The sequence below is a fragment of the Mustela nigripes genome, chromosome 6 (assembly GCF_022355385.1).
Source record: "Mustela nigripes isolate SB6536 chromosome 6, MUSNIG.SB6536, whole genome shotgun sequence".
NCBI lineage: Eukaryota > Metazoa > Chordata > Mammalia > Carnivora > Mustelidae > Mustela > Mustela nigripes.
Genome location: NC_081562.1, coordinates 27,558,792 through 27,565,951, shown reverse-complemented (window position 1 = coordinate 27,565,951; position 7,160 = coordinate 27,558,792).

The following is a 7,160-nucleotide window of genomic DNA, read 5'->3' as shown; positions in this document are numbered from 1 at the left end:
TTCTTTCTGTCAAATAAATAAATAAAATCTTTAAAGAGAAAAAAAGCCAATAGAAAACAGAAAATATATTTGAGCTAATTCTTCTAAAATCTTGCATAGTGCTACCTTTGTGGGATTAGGTGGGTGAAATCTACCTTTCTTTCTTCCTTCCTTCTTTTGAGAAGTCTAGTTTTGTTTCATCCCTTTTTTGGTCTAAACCATAGTTAGATTTAGATTAATCTCAGAAAACCCCACTATCTGGCACATTCCACTTTTAAAGAAGTTTTCATTTCTCTGGATGTGAGTGTCTGGTCTGCAACTCTGAGAGCAATCCTGTGGCGTCAGCTATGGCTTCATACGTGTTTGCTTTTGGCCTCTTCCTCTTTTTGTACTTTGTGTGAATCATTTTGCATTGCTGTTTATTTTTCAGTGGCTTCATCCTGCTTCTCCATCTGTATAGCACATGTCATGCGATGCCTGATGCGTTTGTAAGTACTCTCTCTATATCTGAAAATTGAATGTATTTGTTTTCCCATCACCTTCCCAAGTGCCTATCTATACACGTTAGGTCTGGGTTAGAAGTTGGGGCCGGTGACATTTCTAAACTGGGTACAAACACAGAAGTTCTTGTTTTTGCCGTTTCAGGAAAGTCATGTGAGTGCTGGCGATGCGGTGAGTCGGGCTGGCAGGTGCTTCAAGGCCAGTCTGCTCTACAGGACTCCAGGGAGTGCCCTGGCTGCTCTTTAGCCCACACAGCAGCAACAGGAGTGGCCAGCCTTGTTTACCAAGCCTGATTCATTTCCTATCTCTGACCCCATCTCTGCTAATCCACTGATATCATGTCACAGTATATTTTAATCTCACCTAGTTTCCAGGAAGAGACCTAATCATAATCAACTCTCGCTAATGGGATACCGAGGGGGCTCCATTTGTTAAGCGTCTGCCTTTGGCTCAAGATCATGATCTCAGGGTCCTGGGATCCAGCCCTGCATCAGGCTCCCTGCTCTGCGGGGAGTCTGCTTCTCCCTCTCCCTCTGCTGCTCCCACTGTTTATGTTCTCTCTCTCTCTCAGATAAATAAATAAAATCTTAAAAAAAAAAAAATCAGCTCTCACCTAAGGAGTGAAAGCCATGATATGAAAGTCTAGCATCCTGTGACAAACAAACTTGGATTAGGCCAATATTGCTTAAATGTCATTGCAAAATCCAAGGGCAATATTTACATACAGTGCCTTAATGATGACCTGCTGGATTTGGCTTCTTTAAGCGACAAACAACTGAAAACATTCCATTGTTGGGAATCCTTTATCTTCTGATCAATCTAGCTTGGCAGATCTTGTTATCCTTTATTATTTTTTAAACTATTCAAGTAAACAATAAGTGATCTTTCAGGGAAATGCTGTAAGGGAGGCAGCTTTTGGAGAGGGCCCCTTTATAGTTCTATTTCTGATATCTAATCAGTTCTGTTCCCTCTAAATAATTAGCAAGATTGTTCTATTGTTCAAATGACCTCATTTGGGACAGGGATTTTCCCCTTTGGCTTCTTCCTCTTTAATTTCTATTTTTAATGAATGTAAGTACAGTGAGAACTTACAGTGCTGATCTTCCCTATAATTGTTACCGTCAGTTGTGGACTTTCTGTATTCACAATAGTGATTCTCACAAGTTCTTTTTTTTTTTTTTTTTAAGATTTTATTCATTTACTCAACAAACAGAGATCACAAGTAGGCAGAGAGGCAGGCGGGGGGTGGGGAAGCAGGCTCCCCGCCGAGCAGAGAGCCCAATGTGGGGCCCGATCCCAGGACCCTGAGATCATGACCTGAGCTGAAAACAGAGGCTTAACACTGAGCCACCCAGGCGGCCCTCTCACAAGTTCTTTAATTTACCATATGGAAGCACAGACCCAGCAGAAGGAGAAAGAACAGGGCTCCTTGAGCCTCATTCTTCCCTGTTGTGCAGAGGCCCTACTGAGTAGTCAACAGCAGCAATTTGCTTTAGATACAGATAGATTTGGATCCAGTCCTCCAAGTCATGCTACTTGGGTAAGTGACACCTCTCTGTAATTCTCAGTGCACATATGTATGTAGGAGAGTAATCATCATCTCCTGGGTCATTGTCTAGGTAAATAAGTAAGTGAGGTATTTGGCACAGATCCAAGAGCATAATGAGATCCATCAATAGTATCCGTAAGTATTACATCCAAATTTATGTCCATCCTCTGTGACTCTACTGGGGAAAAGGATTCAAAACCCACTTGACATAGGAGTGTCAAATCTTTCCATAGTCCTTTCCAGGTTCATGAGGTTCCTTTCTGAAGTTTTGAACTACAGAATATACCATTTTGGCAAGGTAGCTTCAGCAGTGCTGGTCATTTTAAGGTTTCTCCACATTCCAGAACAGTTTTCTCTTTACCTGTTCCTGGCAGAGACCATGCTAATAAATTAACAGGCTTTGTCATCCAGAGACCTGGGTGACTATGGGAAATTTATTAACATCTCTGAGCCTCCATGCTATCAGTCATAAAAGAAGTGTAAGACGTGCTCTGAAGGGTGGCCATGAATGTAAAAGAGAAGAAATGAGATCACTATGTGGAATCTTCTAGTTAACACTGAGAAATATATGAGAAGCACAACAAAGAGAATCTACCATGTCTCATTTATTCCTGCTTGTAAATGTTACATTGCTTTTCCCCCGGCCTCATTACATATGTCCCCAGTGTTTGGAGCACCTAAGCAGTAGTTGGTAATTCTTCCTTAGGGGAAGACAATAATGATGCTGAGTTGGTCTCAGCTACAGTAAACCTTTGCCCAGAGAGAAAAATAAAGTCTGCTAGCAAAGAACTGGCACCTTCCCTTACCAGCCTTTAGCAAAGACCCAATTCCCATGGGCAAAATGAGTAATTGCCACAGGAAAATAGGCCATGTGCATTTATATAGTGAGAAGTGTTTTATGGGATTAGGTGTGTGATGAAAAAGTGATCACTATAATAATTTTATAACCTAGACATAAAAGAAAGAGTTGAGAAAGACCGGATCTCTTGTTAAATATTTGTTATTTAATGTCTTTTTATCTTTGGGCAAGTCAATGTGTTTCTTATAAATCAGCAAGAAGTAGACTCAGCTATCTGAGAGGAGGAATGGACTTGAAATGCCGTGGGGCACCATCTGCCCTTCACAGAGAGGAACCAGCCCAAGACCAGAGAAGGTGCATAAACGTGCTCCAGGTCAGGCACTGCCACTTGCTTTGACTACCTCTAGAGAGATCTCACACTGACACACCCTGCCTCTCTCTGGCAAGTGAAGTAAGAGTTGCCCAACTGAATCCTGAAATAACGTCGGTAATAAATGCCAGTGACAATCACCTTCTCTTTTATTATTGAGAAAATGACCATCTAAACTTGTTATCGGACCACACAGATGGAGCAAGAAGGAATATATTTTTTTCACATGTCAGAAAGCCAGGGGTAATAGAACATCCACATTCTGGAGAAAGGTGAGATAATAAATTGCTATGAAATATAGACTGCTCATGAGTTTTTTGTGAAATCCGCTTCTTGAAAACAAACAAAGAGCAGCAGAGAGTAAAATCCATAATTGTGTGCTTTCTTGTGTGGGTGTGTTTGACTGGACATACATATGATTGCATCACAGAAATGATCCACTGGATCATTCTCAACAAAGGGAGACAAGGAAAGAAACCAACATTTGGTGAGCTCTCCTTGGCCTTGGAAGTGTTTGAAAATGGAAGAATGAGGATGTGAACCAAGATTCAACTAAGTTTTAAACCTGGGTTATTTCCCAATAAGTCAAGGAAATGTCCCAACCCCACTTACTCCTGGCATACTGCCGAGCAAGCATCTCTTCCAGCAGAGTGATTATAGTTTCACAGACAGGAATTGCGTACAGGGTTGGGGGAAAGGCCAGTAGCTCCAACGTGCTTGGCATGAAGGCTTTGACTACAGGAACTAATTCAGACAGACTACTCATCGCAGTTGATTGATCAGGGAAGTTGATTTTAGTGAACACAAATCTGCAGGCATCGTCATCATACCATAACACAGACTGACTAACCTGATTGGTGAGACTAATAGTTAATCTCAGACCTTGTTTTAGAAACTAAATGTTTATTAAGATAAGGGAGAAACTTGCCTGAACACAAACTGTCAAAAGTTAAGAGGGAGACTCAGAGGAAGAGAATTCCCTTAAAATGGCAAACCAAATATTTCAAAACTAAAATGTTGATGACATATTATATGGAGTATAACCAACTCCCATATTATGAAAGTAATACATTGATAACTCATTTAAAAAAAAATACACACACAGTCCAAACTCTTTTTTTTAGAGGGGGGAGGGGTGAAGGTAGAGGGATTGAGAGAGAGAATCTTAAGCAGACTCCATGTCCAAGGCTTGAGAGCAATGTGAGGTTTGATCTTACAACCCCACGATCATGTCCTGAACTGAAATCAAGGGTCAAACTTTTAACTGACAGAACCACCCAGGTAAGTTCATGGTCCAAACTTTACACCCAAGCCTTCTTCCACCTAGTAGAATTGTTGAATTCTAAGTGTTCTTGTCCATTTTCCTTCCTCTGAGAAAGAGCATGTGCCTCCAGCAAATACATTCACTAGGAATCCAGAAGTGGAGAGCTTTGTGGGCTCAACTTTCAAGGCTACTTAGTGATACTGGGCCTAAACAAGTTGGAGCTTTTTAAAATCAAAACACTTGAGACAACCATCAACAAGAGGTTCCTTCACCTGCTGTCTTCCAACCCCCTGGCAGGACTTGACAGGGAAAGCCCTCTTCTTAGATTTGAGAACCTGGAATTCTAGCCCATCCTTCCATTTTCTCCTATCTCTCCTGCATGGGGGGTGAGGGGAGTGGTGGTCAGTGATCATCGGGTCAGTGATACTCATGGGCCATTTAGAAGGTGACATTTACTATTTATATTACAGGTAGCTTGGGACTCTTACCAAGCTGCCCTAAACCTCTGTATCACCTCTGTATCAACTCATCTGTAAAGCTGGTGATAATGAAGCCTACTTCTTGTGCCTAAGCCTGCACATTAGATGGATTAAAATATAAATCACTTAGCACATACTATGACCCACAAAATACAGATTTGTAGAACCACATTTACAGTATAACATATTCTAGTGATGCTTAAGCTTGACTCCCACTCTACTGATTCCCTTTCTGGCTGCTAGGAGACCTTCTCTAAGGCCTTGGACCCTAAGCCTTAAGGGAAAGCTAAGTCTCTTCTGGACAGATTCCATGTACCTTGTATTTCTATCCTGTGTAGGTAGAAGTTAATCTCTTCCCAATCTCCTGATCTCCATCCCCCAAATCTCTTGCATTAGTTTCCTCTCGAAGTTCCTACGTGGGTTAGATTTAATGGTTCTATTTTTTTCATCACTTCTCTTAATTAATTCAAAATTTGCCAGGTTTTCTGTTAGGCCTTATTTTGTTTTCTCAGACACTTCTCTTAAACTACATCCTTTGTCCCCAGACACCTGGGATCCACATTGATTCTTCTGTTTTCCACATGTCTTATGCTGAACAATTGCATGAGCATCAGTGAGCTTCTCAACATAGGTGGGTAGAAAGTTGGGATGTATATGTGTTATTTACTCATTCATACCTCATACACTATTTAGGGGACACTGCCAGTATTTGATTTTTTTTTTTTTTTTTAATTTCAGAGGCTATGGGTGCCTGGGTGGCTCAGTGGGTTGAGCCGCTGCCTTCAGCTCAGGTCATGATCTCAGGGTCCTGGGATCGAGTCCCGCATTGGGCTCTCTGCTCAGCAGGGAGCCTGCTTCCTCCTCTCTCTCTCTCTCTGCCTGCCTCTCTGCCTACTTGTGATCTCTTTCTGTCAAATAAATAAATAAAATCTTTAAAAAAAAAAATTCAGAGGCTGTTCATACCACTATAAAAAAAAAAATTCCAGTCCTCAAGAAACTTAATCTGGAGGGAGTTCAACAAAACTTTTAATACAATATGTCATAAAGTTTATGATGAATCAGTGGTTCACACCATTGGCTGCACATTAGAACTTTCTGATTACACTAAATAGAGAAGCCTGACCCCAACCCAGAGCAGTGTGATCAAGCTCCAAGCAGAGCCGGAGTATTGGCATATCTGATAGGTTTTCTGGTGATTCCATTGTGCAGCCAGGTTTGAGAATCCCCTGGATAGAGAAGGACACATGGGATGCTTTGAGACCACAAGGAAGAGGCTTTTATCCTAACTGATGAGCTACCAGAAGTTGCATGGGGAAATGAGACCTGAGCTAACTAAATCTTAGCAGGTGGGCTGTCCAGGTGGACATGTGGGAAAGCCATTCCAAGCAAAACGGAACAAGGTGAGTTCATAGAACTGCAAATAATTCTGAGATTAGACAGTTCTGAAGGGTTTGAACTTTATCTGGCAAGGAAAGAGAAGCCTTGGAAGGATGGTAGCAGGGAAATTGTATGATTAGTCTTCCGCACATGTGCAGTACCGAGACATCAACTGGGGAAGGAATTTTATTTTCATCATAACTTTACCTCTGTAAGAACTATCTCCTCTTTAATAAAACCTTCCAAACTGTTGGCACCTCCCTTGGTTTCAGACATTACAAACAGGAAACTCTACCCATGAGCTAACCTTTGCCCCATCCTTTCCTGAGACAAAGAACAGCTGTTCTCCCACTTGGAAATGCCTGGAGTAAAGGAGGGCCCCTTGGTATTCTCAGCTGACTGACTGCAAAGAAATGACTTGGCTTTACACAGATTAGTCACTGATACATGCAGATTATTGCAGAATCAAATGCATTGGGACATTTTAGTATTTAAAAGTGTTGTGTCTCTGATAGAGTGCTGTCATCAAGGGTAGGGGGGACACAGGGGTCATAACCACTAGAGAGAAAATACAAGGCTTTCCCAGGAAGAGGGCCTGAACCTTAAAGAAATGAAGCAGTAATGATACTTTGAGTGCTTTTTCTCTATTTTCAGTGCACAAGTCCATGCACACATCAACCAAGTCTTTGGAATAGCTTTAGCTATTGTTTGTGGTGGTGAATGTTATGTTCTTTTGGTTTAGGTTTTGTTTTTTGCCTGAAATCTAAGATGAACTGTTAGTTCAGTGACAGTATTTCAGGGAAGAAGAAGGAGGAGGAGGAGGAAGAGGAGAAGGAGAAGAA